This window comes from Sebastes fasciatus, chromosome 4 (genome assembly GCF_043250625.1).
Source record: "Sebastes fasciatus isolate fSebFas1 chromosome 4, fSebFas1.pri, whole genome shotgun sequence".
NCBI lineage: Eukaryota > Metazoa > Chordata > Actinopteri > Perciformes > Sebastidae > Sebastes > Sebastes fasciatus.
The window spans coordinates 16,060,386-16,078,155 of record NC_133798.1 but is presented as its reverse complement, the minus strand read 5'-3'; the positions used below and the strand labels follow the sequence as shown (position 1 = coordinate 16,078,155).

General features: G+C 40.0%; 1 protein-coding gene across 2 annotated transcripts in view; it reads right to left on the bottom strand.

The window, feature by feature from the left end:
- Nucleotides 1-5,077, bottom strand: part of LOC141765939 (excitatory amino acid transporter 2-like) — a 28,635-nt gene extending 23,558 nt beyond the window's left edge. Inside the window, exon 1 of one of the 2 annotated variants that reach the window (XM_074632271.1) lies at nucleotides 4,863-5,077. The gene's annotated coding sequence lies outside the window, so the exon portion shown is untranslated. The remainder of the gene's footprint in view (nucleotides 1-4,862) is intronic. The other variant, XM_074632269.1, reaches the window with a different exon arrangement.
- Between the last annotated feature and the right edge of the window lie 12,693 nt (nucleotides 5,078-17,770).

Genomic DNA, 17,770 nt, shown 5'->3' with positions numbered 1-17,770 from the left:
ACGTTATATGACAATAAATTGAATTGAGTTGTGTTGTGGTAATAAAGTAAACTTAACTCAACTAAATCTCCATCTGCCTCGTGACAAACAACACGTGGTTCCACTTTTGGACATTTTGGTTTTGGAGGGCAGTTTAATGATCACTGCCGTCTCATAGCGAAACTGAAGAAATGCCTCGACCGTGGCCAGTGGAGATCTATCGCTTTGCCGCCAGCAGCAGACCCCGTTACTGAATGCCTCTGTTTCTGTTCCTGTGCAGTCATACAGAAGTGAAGGGAGCTGGGCTCTTTGTTTGGTCAACCCATGGGAAAGGCCTCGCTCTGTTCTGCTCTCTGAGAACCAAAAACACTGATTCTATAGGGCAAGACTAAAAAAAGGAACATGAATCCCACATATTGGGAAGATTCACATCAGGAGTAAAGTGATGAGGAGGCGATTCAAGGCCTGAAAAGCAATGAGCGGGCAAAGGGAGTACAGGGGGAAAATCAAGTGCGGAGACAAATAAAACTGGATGATATTAAGGCAATTAGGAAGGACTGAAATGAAAGAAAACAGCTAAGGGAAGTAAAAGAGAAGTATTGAGAAAAAAGAGAGACAGAGATAGACGAGCATGAGGGTGGTTAAGAGTGAAAAGAGGAGCTGGATGGTGCTTTGGCAGCTCCGGCGTGTTCCCAGGAGGATTACTCAAGCACTACATGCCGCAGACTGCCAGCAAGACCACAGAGAAGCTCCATGAATGGAGACCCACAGCCACACACATCTATCTCTGTCTGAATTATGGTGTCTATTTCACCTGTTTCCTCTTTTTTTCCTGTTGTACTGTCCTTTTCTTTTCCTTTTTCTTTCATTCATTCATCCACTTTTCCCAGCTTGTTCCCCCACCTCCCTTTTCTCACTCTCTAACTTTCTCACTCTTTATCTCTCACTCTCTCTGCAGCAGCCTTGCCGAGAGGTTTGACGTGTCCAGCCACAGTCAGGTAACATATGCTGCCTCTTCAGGCTGCTTGTGTAGCCCTTTTTACGTCTTCATGCATGGGCAGAGCTGAAAAAAAATGTCTAGGGGGACGCGGTGAACAACTTCTACCCCCCTTGATCACTCCATCCTTTGGCCATTTATCTCTTCTCAACCAAAGAAAGAGTTCTATATTTTACTATCTGTCCTCCCCATCCTTTTTTCTCTTTCTGTCACTCCCACATATTAAAGCCACTCTCCCACTCTATCTAACACTTCTGGCAGTGTAAAAATCTCAGTTTATCTGGCAGAAACTGCAGCGTTTCCACTGAATTCTTGGGTTTTTATTGTCTTTCTCAGGCGCTAAAAACTGAACTGAAGCACATTATGGAGCAGCAACAAAATACGAGGGCAGCAAGGAAAAATAGGCCAGCGCTATCTGCTGCCTGCTTGCTTTCTAGGCGTTATATAAAAAAAAAAATACAGCTAATTCTGAAAAAAAGACCACATTATCACATTCTAACCCCTCCATGTGAGCATCCTATATAGGATTCAATTAATCTTTCAGCTTACTCTGCAGTGTCAATGTAATTTTCTTTTCCATGCTTACTGGTGATGGCTCATTTGCCATCTGGTCTACCACTCCCAGTCATCTATGAGCATTACGGACAAATCCATCCAGTGGATTCTCCTCTTATTAATTCTCAAGCACAGACGACTACTTTAATCAATCCATAGGACTGTCGAGATTGATTGATAAAATTTAATTTCCACAGTAAAGCAAGAAGCTGTCAGTTATATTGATTTTTTTTTTATTGTTCCTTTCCCTCTCTATGTTATTTAACCCTGGCTTCACATATCTACACAGCTACCCTCCCCCTACCTGTATGTGTACCAGAACACAGCCTATATTTAGGCTAACACAAGTAACAAACACACGTCCATGCAAACATCTCCTCTGCCCTCCCCGAACACCCCGAGCGATGTCTACCCTAATTAAAACAACGTCTTCACAGATGGCCAACATAACAGTTTCCGAGAAATATGATTTTGACTCGTTTCACTTCAAGTGGGGGGATCAGCGCCGCCGCAGGGTTTTGTCTAGGCGTGGGAGTCCCTCTGTATGTTTTCTTGTGCGTGTATGCGTGCGTGATTACTTGGACTAATTTATGCTCAGAAGGGTTGACACTTTCATGATTCCATGTAGCCAAATATTGACATCACACAATGAATATGTATTTGATTTTCGTCCACCAGTGGCCATATCAAAGAGGTGTTTCCCTTAATAAGAGACTTGGAAGAAGAAAAAGGCATTTCAATTTCATTTATCTTGATTAATGCAGTCTAATCAAATGATGATAGTTACATGAAACACAAAAAAGAATATCTGTACAGACTGTGTTTCCTAGAACAGCATACGGCAAGACATAATAAACACCCAGGAAATAATTTGTTTTCTATTATTTTCTGGCACATGTAGGTAAAAAGGATTAATGGAGCATTCCCAGATAAAAGTCTCTGCATAAATTCCCTTACACTAATGATGTCCTTCTCTGTAAACAAATGCTAAATATGTGCATAATCTGTATGAAATGGTTGTTATGGCTGCATGTAACCCTCTCGCATGATAAACACATATACATATACAAAAATAAGAAAATCCACCCCCTGCAGATTCAGGACGTGCATTTACATATTAAATGACTCATCCTGCCTTTCAGCATGTGCGAGCTAGACTTGAATGTCTGTTGTGCTCATTCATGTAAGGCAGCGAATGCCACAGTACAGTAGTTTAGAGAGCAGCCTCTGGGAAAAGGACAAAACGCATTAGCTGCTTGGACACTTTCCTTTACGGATTCTCCCGGCAATTACACTGAAGGCCAAGAAAAAGTCCTCTTCAGATCCCGGCCCTGCCGCACAATGCACATGTTGCAGCCAGGTCCTCTCACCAGGACGCACCAGTGGAAGATAACTTGCCCATTAAAAATATAATCATCTGTAGTCAGAGAGTCACCACCTCCTCTCCATGCAGGTTGCATCAAGCATGAGTTGACAGAATCATAAATCCACAAACAAACACCTTTTTAAGTGGAAAGCTAAGAGTAATGCTGAAGGCGATCAACTGAGGGTGCCAGGAGACTTGGTTTCCATGGTGACATTGATGGTGCTATTGGGAAACAGTGTGTCTGTATGTGTGTGTGTGTGTGTGTGTGTGTGTGTGTGTGTGTGTGTGTGTGTGTGTGTGTGTGTGTGTGTGTGTGTGTGTGAGTTTTAATATGAAAGAGGGAAAGGGCTGCAATGATTGGCTCGAGAGGTGGGTGGCGATAGTAAGGTAATGAGCATTCCGTTGTTCCTTCCAGGAACGTTTCCTCGGTCTGTAAAATAAACTCCCTGATGCTCTCATCATGAAAAGATGAAGGGAAAAAAAGAGGTAGTGGACACAGGGAATGCCGTGGACTAGCTACTCCATTGTGCAAATAAAATATATATGCAATATCCTCTTTCTCTTCTCTTATATGACCTATAACATTTTTTTTCTTCCTCAGATCAGGCAAGTTTACAAAGTCATATATCTCCATTAGGCTATATAGTGAATCTGTAGGAGCAAAGCCTTGAAACAAATGTATGCTTTTACAGCAGAGACACTTTGTGCATGCTCAGGATATAAATTTCTGACAAATATATCATGAAATCACGATAAAAGCACAGCAGTAGAGTTGTTTAACATAGTCTATAAACCTGCTGCCAAACCATAAGATTGCTCTCATCTAAGTTGCCAAGGAATGTCACAGGGCAGCCTCATTAGAATATTAGTATACGCCTTAAGTGTTTCTACACAATGAATGCTTTGAGATTACAGTTAAAGTTAACCAACAGGATAATTCAGTATCAAAGCAACTTCCCTTTTCTTTTTGCAGCAAGAATACGTTTGGCAGGAGCCCTTTGGTTTAAATCAAGAAAAAGGCTGCTTTGGTCACAAGTTAAAACACAAAACAACAAATGAGATATAAGAAAAGAAGATATTATATCTACAGCAGTGACACCAAAGTGCTGCCCTAAGGCTGCTGTCAAACGTTGTGACTGTTCTCTGTGATGTAGCTGCAGGGAATAAAGGTTAACTTAGATCATGCATCTAACAGCAAATCAATTCCACTTTTATTTAACGCATGCACGCTCTGAGGCTGGAGAGAAAGATGTGCAGCTCTTTTATATTCAATGTGAAGATAATGTGCAGCAAGATGCGCTCACTGCGCTCCGGGACCTTTTCACTGCAGGTGAAAGGTTTCATCTATATGAGCATCTGTGGAATAGAAATATTGCGCAAAAGAGCAAAAAGTCAATGGAGAGCCGGTCTCACTGAACGTCTTTAAAGTGCTTCTAAAAGATTTGTAAACAGGCACATCTGGCTATAGATGTTTTGAATGTTGATGAATGTTTTTTTGATACCTTATGATTCTGTAATTTGCTCTTTGTCTTCGTTTTCAATTGTTGTGTTTGTTTTATGTCTGCAACCTGTGTAACTGTGGTGCTGCCTATCTTGGCCAGGACACTCTTGGAAAAGAGATTTTTAATCTCAGTGAGTTTTTTTTAACTCCTGGTTAAATAAAGGTTAAATAAAAATAAATAAAAATAATGGTTAAATGAAGGGAGATCTGCTAATTTGTGTGTTTCCTTGCAGCCTATATTATTAAATGGTTTACCCTATACAAGCATGCAATCATTTATCAATTAAAGCAATTATTTCAATTATGACTTGTGATGATAAACAGCAAAAGATAAGATACAAGAGAAGCGTCTTCCCATCACCAAACATCTCCATCATCGCGCGTATTTATTGATTTTTTTGCACGCTGAAATAAAAAAAAAATAAAAAAAAATAAAAAAATAAAAAAACAGAACAGCATCTCACCTTTGTTGAAAAGCACGATGAAAAAAGTTTTTGGTCTGGTCCCCTCGCAGGGTCTCCTGGTATCCGCTTCTTCAGAGGTGGTGAGCCACAGCGAGCCGCAGAAGAGCGCACAGACAGTCCAGGACAAGGAGCGCGTCTCAGAACACACGGAGAGGCTTCTCTGTTCGTTAAATCCGAGGAGCTCCGCAGCTCAACGATCCCACTGAATGAGCTCTGCCTCACCTCACTCTTCGGAAGCTTTACTCACCCCCCACCCTCCTCCTCCCGTTTCCCCCCTCTTTGTCTCTTCAGCATGGGAATGCCAACTCCGGTTGGTTGATGATGTAGCCTATATCTCTCCCTTTCTTTCTCTCTCTCGATCAGCCACTCTCTCTCACACACTCACACACACTGGTTTCCCAAACACTGACAAAAGTTCATTTGAGATTGAGAGATTTACAGCCAAGAAGAAGCTAACCACAGAGGAAGATGCAGGAAGATGCACCAACCAACAGTGGCCACTTTCAAATTTAGACTCAAGATCAAAAACTGTTCTTAATTGATCAAATGCTGCACTTTACTGTCTTTTGACAGTACATTTTTTTTTTTTAACTTATACTTTTATATTCTTTTATTCGTTTTTATCTTATGCACTTTGTGCTCTTTTATCTTGCTTTTATATACTGTATGTAAAGTACTTTGAATTGCCTTTGTGTATGAAATGTGCTATATAAATTTTTTCCTCAGATCAGGCAAGTTTACAAAGTCATATATCTCCATTAGGCTATATAGTGAATCTGTAGTAGCAAAGCCCAGCAGAGACACTTTGCTCATGCTCAGGATATAAATTTCTCACAAATATAATAATTCCTCTCTTCTTGGTCGAAAGGTCAGAGTGTTTGTCAGAGTGTCCCTCTGTTGACATTCTTGGGTTGGAGTCCTGTCTAGGGGAGCCGCTGTTATCTGTACAGCTGTGTCTGTAGTGGGGACCATAGAGCCAGTCGCTGTGGCAACCAGGGTCAGAGATGCCAGAGGAACGGAGTAAGTCATAACATGATAAGGGTAAAACACTGAGCACCACGGAGGAAGGACAGAGTTGTGAGGCCTTCACGCAGAGAGCACCTCAATGGTGGATACCTGACAATTGCTCCTTGATCAAGCTTCAATAAACCTTCTATGTAAGACATCATCAGCTCCGGGGCCTCTTCCTTCCTATAAGTTAACTTGTGTATCAGAATTCCATCACAAGTAGTAGTACCTCAGGTGTAACTTTTATTGAATTTCAACAGGAAATCATCTTAAACTGAAGTACAAGTTTCTTTGAGAATGAATGCATGTCATTTTAGCCTTTGTGGATCCCTGAAAAAAAGCACATGCTGAGATCTTCTTCTTCTTCTTAGTCCTCTTGGCCCCCTTGGGAGCATAGGGCGTCCACCATGGATCTCCACCTCACTCTCTTCTGTGCAGTGGTCTTTGCTTCTTGCCAGGAGGTCCCGATCTTGTTTTGCTCGTCAAGCGTGGACCGTCTCCAGTTGGTTTTTGGTCTCCTTGGCTTCCTCTTTCCTTGTGGGTTGTAGTCCAGAGCTTGTCTTGCTATGTTTGTTTCTTGTTTTCTGAGTGTATGCCCGATTCATCTCCACTTTCTCCCTTTGATTTCTTTGTTGATTCGCTCCTGGTTTGTCTGTTTCCACAGGTCTGTATTTGTAATTTTTCTGGGCCACCATATCCTCAGTATGTATCGGAGGCAGTTCTTAATGAACACTTACAGTTTGTTGGTGATCGTGTTTGTGGTTTTCCAGGTTTCACAGCCATAGAGAAGGACACATTTTACATTTGAGGTGAAAATTCAGATTTTTGTGTTTTTGGAGAGCTGGGAAGAGATGCTAAGATCAATGTGAGTCAAACCCACGGAGGAGAGTTGGGCTTGGGAACACTGTTGACTCATGTCAGGTCGGTACACTGACTTCATATCACTCTTTTTGACTCACAAATGACTCAGAGTGACAACATGTGGCAGACATATGTCGTCTGTGGCATGCATGGAGTCAAGGGTGAGGCTGAGCACAAAGAAGAGCACAACAAGAAACAATCAAGGGAATAAAAAGGGGGGAACTTTACTGCACTACGACATTACTGCAATTCGTCTGTGATTCACGTCTAGTGGATTGGTGTGTTTGACAATTATTGTCAATGTAGCTTTGATTAATGCTGATTAATTTCACAATTAATAATTTTGTCGACAAAATGTCAGAAGTTTGGGGGGAAAAAATATATATTTTAGCTTGGAAAACCATTTGAAATGATTCATTGATGAGCAAGATAGTGGCCGGTTAACATTTTTAACATTTATGTTTATGAGGTGGTGAGAGACCTTTTTTTTTTTTTTAAAGCAACAGAGTTCAAAGTTCAGAGATGCTAATGTTACACACTGAAACACTGTACATAACTATTCAAATGGATATGCTTTTTCAAAGAGGAGAAAAGAAGGAAAGAGGAAAAGTAGGAGGGCTGGCAGGTCATTTTGCAGGGCAATATTTTGATATTGCCAGGACTGTGGGTATAAGCCTGCCATTGGCCACGTATTTCACACAGCATTCTCCTCCTCTTCCGCTATCTGCGCTATCTATATTGCAAGGGCACCGTCGTTGCATCCTGGGCACCCAAGACGACTGATTGGTTTAAAGAAATTCAAACAAGCCAGAGCATTTTTTCTCTCTATAGCAGAATGATAATGTGTTGATCCAGACCTTTCTTTAGCACTGACACAGCGCTGTAGAAAGGTCTGGCTATACGAGACTATAGGTCGAGGCTGATATTTCTCCCTTGCAAAGCGACAATGGACCTTGTCCTCACAAGAAAAACAAAGGCATTGACCGTTTTAATGCTTAAAATGTCCGATGTTTACCTGATAAGGCACTCTAATGGTGGTCTTTTAGGGGTCAGCATGCTTTATCTAAAGTGCTTGTCGGATTGTCAATGAGCTTCTAAAAGCCCTGAAGAAAGTTTTTGTAGTTGCCAAACTGGAATAACTACTTCCGTGTCTGTCACATGATGCCATTGGACCCAAAAAGACTTTTCCGCATAGACTTACATTGGAAAAGAGACATCTGTAACTCAGCGGATAGTTTTTTTTGTTCGGTAAATCAACTTCCCAATATGAACACTTGAATAGCCCTTATTTAAATCATTCGGTCCTAAAAGTTGTGAAATGCACTAATAACTGAATATGGAGTTATTTTCCTTCCTGCGTTCATATGAATGAGACCCAGACTGAGGCTGGACTGTGAGCTAGGAGGCGGAGTTAAAGGAATCCCTACTGCGCCTGCTCTATGGGCCCAATGACTGCACAAGATTGCCGGAAGATCCGGGTACTTTATCACTCGACACTCGAGTAATTTTGGCTTCATGCACTACTGAGCAACTCTCATAGGAATGAACGGGAGCTCACCTACAACGCTGTATCCAGTTCTCTTTATACATCCAGTTTCTGCCCTTGTGTGTTTCCGGCCTCCTTGATTAGTTTCACCTGTAGGTTACATTTCAGTGAAATATTGCAGTTATCCCACCGTTTCCTCGACTTTCATTTGCATTCATTCTCTGTTCACGTATTCACTGCACCGTGAGAAACACACCCATTTCCCGTAGGCCATGTGTGAAGAGGTGACAACGTTTGAACAGCTACAAACTTTTTTGACTTCAGAAATGGCTGGACGACGCTTCATACAAACCGCCTGTAGTATAATGTTGTTATAGAGCCACGAAATCTCAACGTGGGGAGTTTAGGGTGGATGGATTGGTCATCAGAGCATGTGACTTTGACATGGGACACTGCTGTTGTCATTCAACCTGCCAAAATCTATAAACTGCCTATAATCTGTTAGGAAAGAGCTCTATTGAGAGGGGGAACACTTCCCCAGATGGTGATGTAGCAGCACTCGAGTTCATCCTTGTATTGCTCCTCAGACCACTCATGAGAGTAGGTAAAACTGAATTGTTATTGCAATTATATTTTGGTCAGTGCTCTGTATGCCTTTTTAAAGCTTATCAGGCAGCAAATGAGAGCATGTGGAGTGATAAGAGCAAACTGCTCCAAGAAATAGAGCCAGACGCTGACTAAGCCATGTGAGTGGTGGAGCATGTTTTCAACTTTCCACTTCTGTACAGTCATTTAGTGCAAAGTTTGCATTTTGGGATCAGACCCACCTGTTTTTTAACATTTGAGTGAACCTTTCTGTGTGTAGCTGCGCTGGCTGCTGTGTGGCAACATTTGCGTGGGCAGCACCGATTAGAGTCTTTAGTACTTTCTAGTTGCAGCCTTGCCACCATCAGCGAGCAAAAGCAACAGTTTTAATTGCAGGTATGGAAGGGACATGGCAGCATACAGTGTTATTCTTAGTAACGAATGCATTTGTTTGATTTATCAATTTTGAGTGCTTCAAATGTGGTGAAAAACAGATGATCTTGTATCGCCATTAGATGAATCAGATCCTCCGAGTTACCACATCTCTGTCTGACACAGAGATGTTGCGAGACATTAAATTGTCAAGAGGTGAGCACACTGCCAAAGGAAAATGCTGGCAGGAGTCAGTGACTGAGCAGGAGTGTTGGTATAATGAATAGGTATGGACAGGGTGATAAAGAAGCTGACCTATTATGGAGTAACTCCCCTGAGAGGAAAGATGTCACCAGGGAAAGTTATAGTTCTTCTTACGTTGTCTGCCTCAAATGTCTTGCAGGTGTCATTTCATTATTTTTTTTACTATCACTATATCCCTTTAATGTTGTGCTTGACTGTTTGGTAGAGCACATTTTGAGTCACTGTATCTTTTGAAAACTGTGTTGAATTGATTTCAACCTGATTGAGCCATCTCTTCCACTCAGTTTAGTTATGCTAAAATAAATCCACTAGATATCGCTACGTCTTTAAATAGCATGCCTTTTCAGTCCGCCTCCTTACAGGAAGTTAGCAAAAAGAAAAATCTCCCCAAATATGAGAACTCAGTTTGGGCTAATTTTCAAAGGTAAACATATTTTTTCGACATAAAATACTTTTTTGAGGCCTTTTTTTTTACCAGAATTATGTAACTTGATAGAAAAAAGAGACTAATAAAGGACAAATAATTTTCTACAAACAAAAACCAGCAAATGGTTTCATTGTCCTTGTTATGGTAAAGATAGTAAAACTAAATAATAACAAAAAAAAGATCATTCATTGTTGTTAATGTGATACATTTATTGTTACTCCATTTTATCAATAAATCAATCAATCAATCTATCTATCGATTTATCTATCTATCTATCTATCTATCTATCTATCTATCTATCTATCTATCTATCTATCTATCTATCTATTTATCTATCTATCTATCTATCTATCTATCTATACATGCATATATAAATACATAATAAATATATGCATAATAAATGTGGTGCTAAGATAATACATTTACAATTTTTATGAAATAAAAAAAACGTAGGAACATTCACTGTTGTTAATTGTCATTATATCATATCATATACGTAATGTTATATATTTGATGAAAAAAGATATCAGTATTATTTTTCACCATTTCTGAGATGTTTTCATAGTAGCCTACTGTAAATATGGTAAATATCTAGAATAAATACATGGAAATAATACTAGTACTGGTAATACTACTACTTCCATGGTAACAAATTGACATATGTTGGTAAACTAACCTATTACTAGCATAATAACTGTACATGATTTATATTTTCTTTCTTATTTGGTAGAGGCCTATATTAAAATAAACTTCATTGCTTTACTCTTTGTGAGGACATTAAGGGATATGATTTTATTAGGACCTTCAAATTGTATATTTTTAATTTTATTTATATGCAAAATATTCAGCTATTTCTAGACCCTCCCAACTTGTTACATTAAATTCAATTCAATTCCCTTGAACATGTTTTAATGAATCCTTCTCATGAGCTAATTGTGCCTAATTACATTATTAACACCAAGTCATTTCTAAAAGTCTTATAATTTACGGCAAAGCACCAGGGTTATTGATCATCCATACCCAGGCATTACATCAATAATCTGCTTGCTGGGGTTATGTAGTTCATTTTGTTGTCACCTTCACCTCCCTTGTCTACAGTGTGAGGGTTCTCTGTCATCATATTGATAGGATATCTGGAAGGATGGGGTCAAAGATAACTGAATTAGTTGTTTTGCACCTTGTCTACACTGGCTGTACCCTGAGAGCAGCATGTCAGCAGCACAAAAGTAACAACTCATTATGTTAAAATACGTGGTCATAAAGGCGTCATCTTTTTAAGCTCTGTGGTTATAACTTCTGTGTAACAAAGTCATCAACTTTCCGAAGAAAGGGGAGGATAAGTGAAGATCCTTTTCCTTCTAGGGTCCTAGTTGATGTCCTCAAAAGAAATAAACATTGACTGTTGGTAGGAGACAGGATGCAAACACTAGTCTCCAGTATCAAAGTGAGACATGTGCCCCACCATCCATCACGACCTCCTCATACTTTTTGCGGCACCATATACAACATACTACCTACACTTTTGCTACTGAATAGAACTATATGTCCGTATCTATAAGAAAGGACAGTACTAGGAAAGTGTAGTTCTCATCATCCACTACTTGTACCTGTTGACCCAGAGTGCCCCATGGACCTTCTGCACGTCCTTGACTGTATCCTTTTCCTCCTCCTCCTCATTAACATGCTGTTGGTGTTATGTACAGATATCTAACTAAAAAGCAAAGAATCTCTGTCTGTGGGTGTGTGGGTATATGGGTATGTGGGTATGTCCTTCACATAACTCAAGAACCGCTCATCCAATCCACTGCACACGTGGCGGATGTGTTGTTGGGAACCCCATGGAGTGCTTTGTCAAATTTGGTACAATTTGGTACAATATTAATAAACTTTGAATAAACAGGTGACCAGTGCTCTGTGCAGCAGCGGAGGGCGGGGCTTCGGGGCTCTGCAAACTGAATCGAGCATGTCGTTTACGAGCAAGTGTCACTCTGCCATTGCAACTCAAATTGTGTACATTGTTTTAACATGTCATTACTAACTGTAACATATGCCAAATAGTCACAATGTTGACATTGGAGAGGTTTTTGAATGCATAATCAGAAATGATATCAGAAATACATCTGAGTTGAAAAAAAAATGCAATAATCTTATCATTAATCTACTGTAGATAGGCGATGGTGAGCATGCTTCAGTGCACACAAATGTGCGTTATCTTCAACTAAATTCAGAACAACGGGGTTTGTTTGTTCTGTACACTATCAACCCATTTCAGTAACCTTCAGATTGCAGCTGATAATCCAGCCCATGTCTCATAGCAAAGCATGTAATAGACCCGCATGTCCAAGTGCGTCAGTGTCCCGTTTTGTGTCGACGAGATGTGAATATTACACGCCTGCATGAAGGTGCAGTGTGGTGTCGTGACAGTTGTCACGTGTTTTCCGCACTGAGGTTACGTTGTTTCTGTACATGTTTTTTTAGTTTACATACTTATTTAAAGCCCAACCATGACGTTTTCCCTAAACCTAACTAAGTGGTTTTGTTGCCTAATCCTAAGTGAGTAACTTTGTTGCCCTCTGCTGGTCCTGCACGTTAATACAGGCGTGTAATATTCACGTCTCTGAGAGGCAAAAAGTGACACTGACACACTGTCCTCTGGTAGTCAGGCGGGTCTATTACCAAATGTGAGGACCTTAATGTGAGCCAGGACCATTTTGAAATAGCTGTCAGATTTGCAGAAGTGCTGAATTTTTCATTTTAAAGACGCTTTGTTATTAGTTAGCAAATTTCTACAGTTTGTTTGGTAGGATAATAAAACTGACTGTTGTCTCAGGTCATTGGCTCATTTCTGCAGCAATTAAACCCTCCAAGGAATAGTCCAACCTTCCCCTGGGTTTGACTTGCTCATGAGACATTTGGATGTACCAGACTGCAATGTGAAGGATAGTCAGTATGGGAATGCCATGCAGGGTCCTCTTCTGTATGCAAAGCAGCAGCAGAACCCAGATGGATAATTAATCTTTACCCTCCCCACCCAAGATATTATGCATTTTGTTTTGACTGTAAAAAGCTGAACTCTGTGACTCCAGTCGGCGAGCTTCCCTTGACAAGTCTTTGTCCAACTTACAGGGAGTAGCAATTTACTTCACCTTTACCATGGCACGTTGGTCGGTTAACTTCTTCTTCTTAGGTTTACTGATGTTTAATCTCAGCCTTTCACTGAATGAACACCAGAAGCTATGTATAAACAGGACGACAAAATCATTAGCCCAAATCAGTTGGTCTCCAATGTGTTGAGTGGCATTGGGATTTAAGAATTGTAACAATTCAGGCCCATGTGCACTCCAGTCTGTCCTCTCTGTACGGTATGGGTAATTTGGAAACTGTTATCACAAGCACAAAGCGATAAGTAGCATCACATACTGTAGCTAAGATGACATTCTAAAGACGTCACAGTGGACATTTGAAGGTTTCATCTTATCCAACAATCCTATGTATTTCACCTTTTTAAACTGGATTCATGTTTTAAAATTGAACGTTTTTAATGTTATGCATTTTAAGAAGCTGTTTAGGGAAGAAACCATGAAATACAGCTGCACCTGCCCCTGCAGAGGGTACTTTAACCCTAAAGGGCTTAGGCCAGTGTTGATGGCCTCTCAGGAGCAATCAGAAAACCTCCAAGTGTTACGAGGATGTTGGAGGGTAATAAAGCTGGCAAGTATTCAGCATTACCCCAGGGAGGTGGGGAGGTTTCCTTGGGGGGGAGGTTAATGCAAATATTGAACTGTGTGCTAAGCCTTGTATATTTGAAAGATTGGCTTTGGTGCTGGTGAATGGTACAAATACAAGAACAGCCAAACCAAGAAAATGCTATTCGTTCCCCCAAAATAAAGGAAACACACCTGCCCGCACATACAAATAATGCATATTCCCTGCTGTCTTTTTCACTCCTTCCCTCTCTATCTAGCTATCTCTGTATTCACTTTTTCCGGTTCGCTATGTTTCTCTCAGTTCAGTAGCAGCAGCCTGAGTTCACGCAGGCTTTCTGCAGCTGCTGTAGGAGTCAAACAATCACAGCTGTAATAAATCATAATGCGACTTCTTCTTGCTGTGCAATCCAGTCACAGGCCTGCATATGGATGAAAACACATCAATAAAGCAAAATTGCTTTGTGTGTTGAAACACGAGTGTGTTCTATATTTATTCCGGGCTGTGAAGTGTATGAATGGCTATCTTCCATTTTATATAGCCATATCTGGCAGGTAATGACTGCATAATACCATGCTGTGTTTAGGTTCATACTGTATGTATTAGAGGGCTGAAGGGGCTGGAATACGAATGGTAGAAAATGGGGGTAGGGATAATATCACAGGGGAGGGCCGTAAACACATTAAAGAATAGGGCTGTGTGTTGGCAAGAATCTGGCGATACAATACGTATCACGATACAGGGGTTACAATTCAATATGTTGCGATATATTGTGATACTGTAAGTAAAAATCCAAAATCATAGCACTACTTTGAGAGGGCAAATAGAGTTAATTGTTGCATGTTAACTATTAACTAAAAATAAATACAGTATTTTTTAGAATTGATAGTCTCACAAAACATAATATCGTGATATTCTATTTTTATTTTTTTTGTGTATCAATCCGCAGCTGAAAATAGTTCCCGATAAATGCACTATTTATTCCTAAAAATTACAGTGCCCAACTTTGCCTTGAACATTTGCGACCAATTTTCAAAGACTTATATCTTCAGTAGGGCATGGAAAAATATAGAAAAATATCTATAATATAAATATAGTCCAGACTTTTAAATGTAAATGTTTCAGGACATCATCTTAGCAGTCCCACATTTTTATGTCGGACTAGAATATTAACAACGGAGCTGTGTGCAGATCCTTGGTGCCAAAATGTTTCAGTTCAAAGGGTTATTCTCACACTGAGAACAAAAGCACAGAGGGCCCATTAGCCTAACTGGGAAACTGGACTGAAACCTAAACATTTTGTATGTTAAGTATTTTGCCCCTCCGCCTCTCCAGCGCTAACTATGGACTTCTCATGGTAGCAGTTTCCCATCATTATCCAGGTACTTCGCTCAGGGTTACATCTCTGTTCCCAGGACAGTCGGGACTTGGTTAAGTGTCATGTTTCTATGGAGGATGCCCTGTGAGCTAGCCAGGGCCTGTGAACAGACCAAAGTGGACGGGACTCTCCTCATGGGACTAAACTAAGCTGCTGTTCAACTTCAGTAAATGGGTGAAGGAAAGACAGAAAGTCTTTGATAGATGTTGTTCTTGCGGAGTGCAGCAAAGGCACTGTAGCAGTTTTGCATGCCAATTTTGATCTTACACCATGAACATTAAGTGTTATAAATGGCTGGATATTTTTTGAAAGATATAGGAAGACAAAGAAAAAGAAGGTACTCAACAAAACCATATCCTCTTAAAAAAAACTCCCCTCTACTCCAGATGTATGACCGTAACATCACCTCTGGTTAGAAATTTAGAGACAAATTGCTGTCACATTACTAAGCTCATAAGGTTGTAGAAAATCTATTATATATTCTGAGCCCAGTGCAAGTCCTGCTGTAAAGTAATAACTACATTTTCAAAAAGTGATTAGAATAGTTATGAGAGTGAAATACTGCCAAGATAGGTGTTGTGTAATCCCTTTTTTGGCACGTCCTTTCAAAAGTCTAACTGCCATGTTATTCACCAACTGGTTGGGTGGGAAAGAGAAGAAATTCGATAGCAGAAACAAGAATAACAAAATGTGTGACCTTACCACTGAAAGTCTGATTGAGAAATTGTTTTCATCTGAAGAAAGATACCGGATTATATAGTGTGCATTTTATTGTATAGTTCATGTTCCATTTTAGTTCTATCCCCACATTAATCACATTCAAATATAGCGTTGCCTGTTTTATTTATACTGATCATGCACACTGATCATGTGACATGAGTGAGATAAAGGGAGTCATTTTTTTTAAAGGTACAGTGTGTAACATCTGGCAACATCTAGTGGTGAAGTTTCCCACGTCTTGTTTCCCGGCGGCTGAGTGGATTGACGGTGGTTAACTCTGGAGCGAGTGACTTTATCGACTCCGGCTCAAGCAGGAAAAGTGAACACAGTGATTTGTCCGTTCTGGGCTACTGTAGAAACCGTTCCATATGTAGATATAAACGGCTCGTTCTAAGGTAACGAAAACACAAGAATTCTTATTTTCAGGTGATTATATACTCAAGAAAACATTACTAAGTAATATTGTATTCCATTTCTGCCAAAATATCCTCCTAAATGCTGTTCCTTTAATTTGCGCTCATGTTCCTTATCAGTGAGTCAAAGACATAATTGTAGAGTGTAGTAGGTTTGCAGACGTGGCTCACTGGCTGAAAGCTTTAGTTTAAGTTGAAGCACAGCAACTTTTTACATAAATGTACCTACTTTTGGGTGCTCAAGATTGAGATATGGTGGTGGGGGATGTATGGTTGCAGTGAACAAAACTGTGGTGCTCCATGAAGTGATTTTCATTAATCAAAGTGCATGGGCAGAAAGAGTGGAATATGCACCATATACCACAACAGGGTTGGGTAAAGCATAGTGATTCTGACCTGATCTGAGGGCAGCAGACAATGCAAAACATTGAATTGTGACACAAAAATTGCAGTGCGACACTGGATTGCTAGTGATACCCTCAAGCCCCAAATATCAGTACTCATACTCACACTAGCTGTTTTTTACTATCCACTTTATCATATACGGTTCTACCATAAATTTCTAAACAATTGCCTCCCTGCTTTTCTCTATACGGCATTTTATTTGGTCCTGTTTTGTCATCCAAACTCTATCTCAAGTCTACTCAGTCTTCTCAAGACTGCATCTCAAAAATCAAGTCTGTCCTGTTTTAATGTAAGTTGACCATAACAAAGTCATACATATGTTCATATCATCACATACGGAGTCTGTACTAAGGGATAAGCCAAAACAGCCTTATTGTACACTTTCAGCTGGTATGCAGCTTTTGACAATTTTGAAAAGGGTAGATCATATCAGTCCTGTTTTCTCCTTTTAGAGTTGATTTTAAAGCTGCACTAAGAAATATGTTTTATTTACATTTGGGAAAGTGCTCCGTATATGGTTGTGAAAACGTTTTTCTTATTTACATTATATTTATCTTATTAACAATGAATCACATTATTATTGTGAAAGGGGTCACTGGTCTTTTTCTTTCTTTCTTTGGCTTTCCGGTCCTCAGCCGCAACTCTCATCAACCTCATTTCCACCAATAGCAGGAAGCTGTTGTCAGTGAAAAATCTCTGCTAAACACACGATACACTCTCTGCCTATAGCGGACAGTTAGCAGCTAGCAGCTGGTGAACGTCGTGGAATATTAAGCAGCAGAAGAGCCAGACAGTTCTCTAAAAAGTTGTCCAAAACTGTACTAAAAAAAAGTGACATATGTCAAGTTCCCAACAGCACAACTCCAAGTTAATGATAATGTTGCTGGATGTGTAAATAGGCACCTCAGATGCTCAGCCAGGGTTCCTCTGAAGCTTCCTCACGTTTGGAGCTTCAGTAACATCTTCAGAAAAAAAATATGTTAAAGAAAAAAAAAAGCCTTTTATTAATATTGTCTCCAATTTTATTTTTACGTCTCCAATATGTCTGTTTTTGTGGATTTAATTCTGTTTCTTCTTGTTTTATTTCATTTTTGTACCTCTATTTGCCTGATTGTACCTGTCTCATTGGTATAGTTTGCAGCACTGACATGTTTAAACCTTAATTTACTCATGTAAAGCAGCTTGTAGTTTGAATTATAATTATTTTTGAAATCACCAAATTGAGAACAAATAAACCAACAACCGGAGCCGAGCTCCTCTATCGATGCTGCCGGAGATAAAGTA